Source organism: Colobus angolensis, unplaced genomic scaffold (assembly GCF_000951035.1).
Source record: "Colobus angolensis palliatus isolate OR3802 unplaced genomic scaffold, Cang.pa_1.0 Scaffold70, whole genome shotgun sequence".
NCBI classification, from domain to species: Eukaryota; Metazoa; Chordata; class Mammalia; order Primates; family Cercopithecidae; genus Colobus; species Colobus angolensis.
The window spans coordinates 5,257,661-5,261,864 of NW_012120710.1; the positions used below are offsets into that span (position 1 = coordinate 5,257,661).

Consider the following 4,204-nt stretch of genomic DNA (forward strand, 5'->3'; position numbering starts at 1 on the left):
CATTATGTTTGTACAAATAAACAGAATTTTTAAATAATAATAATAATCTTCTTTGCCTTTTTCACTGTTCTTCATTTAAAGTCTGTGTTATATAAATATAGCAACTCCTACTTGATTTTGGTTTCCACTTGCGTGTAATATGCTTTTCTATCTCTTTACTTTCAGTCTGTATGTGGCTTTACTGGCAAGACAAGTTTCTTGCAAACAGTATATAGCTGAATCATGTTTTTTACATTTATTCTGACATTCTATAATTTAAAGAGCAGAATTTAATCCATTTATGTTCAAGGTTGTTCTGGATATATGACGCTATGTCCCTGATTTATTGTTAATTATTTTTGGTTGTTTTGTATCTTCCTGGTTCCGTTCTTTTTGTCTTATCGTTTTCTCTTGTGGATTGGTGGATTTCTGTAGTACTATCATTTGCATCCTTTCCCTTCCTCTTGTGTATGATTGCTTCACCAGTGAGTTTTATACTTTAGTGTGTTTTCATGATGGTAAATGTCGTCCTTTCACTTCTAGGTTTAGAATTCCTTTGAGTATTTCTTTCAGAGTTAGTCTAGTGGTAATGAAATCCTTCAGCTTTTGTTTCTCTGTGAATGACTTTATCTCATCTTCATTTATAAAGTGTAATTTTGCTAGATGGAGTATTCCTAGATGGAAGATTTTTCCTTTCAACATTTTGAATATATCTCCCCATTCTCTTCTGATGTGGAAGTATTATGTTGAGAAATCCACTATTAGTCTGATGGAGTTTTCTTTATAGGTAACTAAACACTTTTCTTTTGCTGTTTCTAGAATTTGTTTTTAATTTTGACTTTAGACACCCATAGGGAAAACCTTTTTGCATGGTATCTATCTGAGCACATTGAGCCACCTGAGTCTGAATGTCTAAATCTTCTGCAGATTTGGAAATTTTCATCTATTTTTGCATTGAATAGATTTTCTAGTCTTTTCTTTGTTTCTTCACCTTCAGGGGTACTGAAAATTTCTATATTTGTTCATTTTATGTTGTTTCAAAAGTCACAAAGCCTTTGCTGTTTCTTTTTTTATTATGTTTTCTGTATTTTTATCTAACGAATTATTTCAAAATGCCTGTCTTCAAATTTTAAGATTTTTTCTTCTGCTTGAGCTCGCCTATTATTGACAGTTTTAAATGTATCGTATACTTCCTTTGACGAATTTTTAAGTTCTAAACTTTTTATTTGGTTAGCATTAAAATAATCTATCTTTTTGGTAAACTTATCGTTTATATTCTGATTTTTAAAAACTTACTTCTATTGTCTTTCAGAATTCTCTAAAATATCCTTAAAAATCAATATTTTGAATTTCTTATTTGGAACTTTGAAAATTTCTTTTTGATTAAGATACATGCTGGAGAATTAATGTTTTCCTTTTGAGGTGTTATATTTTCTTGTTTTCTAAAATTTTTTATTTATTTATTCATTTTGAGATGGAGTTTGCTGTGTCGCCCAGGCTGGAGTGCAGTGGCACCATCTCAGCTCACTGCAAGCTCCGCCTCTTGGGTTCACACCATTCTCCTGCCTCAGCCTTCTGAGTAGCTGGGACTACAGGCGTCCGCCACCACGCCCGGCTAATTTTTTGTATTTTTAGTAGAGACGGCGTTTTACCGTGTTAGCCAGAATGGTCTCGATCTCCTGACATCGTGAAATGCCCGCCTCAGCCTCCCAAAGTGCTGGGATTACAGGCGTGAGCCACCGCGCCCGGCCCTTTCTTATTTTTTATGTTTTCTGTATCCTTATATTGATTTCTACGTATGTGGTATAAAAGGTACTTTTTCCTATTTTGGAATTTTCTTTAGTAAGGGAGAACTTTTTTCTGAAGATGTATTTATGGTGTTTCGTGAGTCAAGTACTTTGGCTTTGATTCTGGGTGCATGGAGTACAACAGTCTGTGTGATTTCTTTGGTGGTAAACATCATTAGTTGTATCTGTGATGTCCCCTACACTACAGTAGGTGTACAATAGGCTATACCACCTAGGTTTATGTAAGTACATACTATGATGTTCAAACAATGACAAAAATCACCTAATGAGGCAATCCTCAGAAGGTACTCCTATTATTAAGTACTGCATTTTTGAACATCCAGCATCCAACCCAATAGCTGTTGTAGAACTTGCAAGTGGTGGAGCCAGATTAGCCCATTATTCTGACTCCAGAGGATGTGCTTTTAGCCACATCATAATTAGCTCATAAAAATTGTTTATTCTGGCATTCTCAACACTTTGTATGCTGGGCATATTAAAAGTGATTAATAAATTTGAACTATTATCATACTGTATAAAGAATGATACAGATCATAACTTGGCCATATTGTGAAATACCAAAGTGTGAAACAAAACAAGAAGGGAAGAAGTAAAGCTTTTATCCATAGCAATTATATTCAAATTAATAATATATACCTACAAATCATAGACATTTTTATTCTTGTTTTAAGACATTTGTAGTAACAAAATTAACTTTGTTAATGAAAATTTTGTAGGTATAAATTTTAGGACTTAAGAAATGAATGGAAATTTTGTTGATTAAAAAAAGAATTACGAGTCCAGTAAAGGTTAAGTTCTACATTGTACTTATATACAAGGTCAATATAAATGCTAGAATTGTAACCATGTAGATGTTAACTAAATGCTAATATATACAAACATGTCAGGGTAAAACATTTAACCTCAAGAAATTTTTTTCCTTTCTTTCTTTCTTGTTTCAATAAATATTATAGGTTGCTTAATAGGATACATTAATTCATTTCCATCATCTATTTTTCATTCTACCAGGGGTAAATATATATACTTCAAAGAAAAAAAGCAGACTTTACGAGACTTACATTCTATAACTTTATTATTTTTACGGTTTGAAGGCTAAAACAAACATCCGAATAAACTTTCAGAAGATGTTTTAAGCAAGACAAACTAGCACTAAGACACTGAAAGACCCTATTAAGTTCCTGAACATACTAACAAAAATTTATTGAGCAAGTATTTTATGCTGGGCTCTGTGTGATTCTTAATATCATTAATCATTATTAAATCTGTTTATTATCATCAGCAGGTCTAGTCTAACAGTAGAGTTGGGTTGGAAAAAACTAAGAAAGATGTATTTCAATAGAAATTTTCAAATAAATAAACGGAAAGTACACTGCAATGTTTAACCAAGGATTGGGGGTAAAACGTATATTATATGTTGAAGCATGGCTTGCTTATTTTCATCTTCTTTCTGTTATCTTTTATCCAGCATTCTCAGAATAAAATGTGATTTTTGAAACAGAAGAGAACTTAGACCAAAATTTTAATACAGCAAGAAGAAGTATCCTGGATAAATAAGAATTCAAGAAAGTCAAGGATTCAAAATTCTCCCCTTCCAGTGAAAAGATTTAGCAGAAAGTTAACAAATTAACCAGATGAATTCATCACCTTTCAACATTTTCTGTACAATTTTATGGATTCTGGGAGCATCTGGGTCCAGGCAGATTTTTCCTCCCATCCTTCAGAGTGGCTCTGCAAGACAGAACAGAATTATCTGTGGGTGTCCTGGTCTGAATATCAGAAAGGATCTGTGAGACTGGAGGAAATGAAGGCAGATGGGGATGGAGGTCGAGGGCTTCCCTGATGAGGCAAAAGCACAGAAGCAATGGCTTACATTACTTTGTCTTTGCTGCAGTGGGGTCCTGCTGAGACCACCTCCAAATTGTGGATGTTTCTGGGATGAAGTGCAAAGGTTGACTTCACACACACAGCACAGTTCAGTGTACAAGTCACTGTCTACATTTACAGCTGGGGTAAAATGTGATCCATTAGTGATCGTGAATATTTTTGTCAGTTCTCTTAATTGTAAATTGAAGGTAATTGTACCTGTCTCATAAAGCTATTATGAATATGATCTGTAAAGCTTCAGTAAAGTGCCAGCAGAATGCCCAACATATGTGACGTGCCCCCTCTCTGTGACTCCTCCACTTGGAGTTGTTGTTATAATGGCACTCTCCAGTCCCAGGAGCACTGAGCCGGTCTTTCTCCCAGATACAGGTATAGCAGAAACAGCAGCAGGTGTAAGGAACAGGTCTTTACATTTCCCTTTCCCTATGTTTCTCTTAGTTTGTCCATTGGTGAAGGAACCCAGAACAGTCAACAGCAGCACCTGCAAGGCACGATATGATCTGGCACTGCCACAGGGTGGCATTGAGTCTGAG

General features: G+C 34.7%; 1 protein-coding gene across 1 annotated transcript in view; it reads right to left on the reverse strand.

Annotated features, from left to right (window-relative positions):
- Window positions 1-4,204, reverse strand: part of LOC105501293 (C-X-C motif chemokine 3) — a 100,098-nt gene that overhangs the window by 17,677 nt on the left and 78,217 nt on the right. The window lies entirely within an intron of this gene.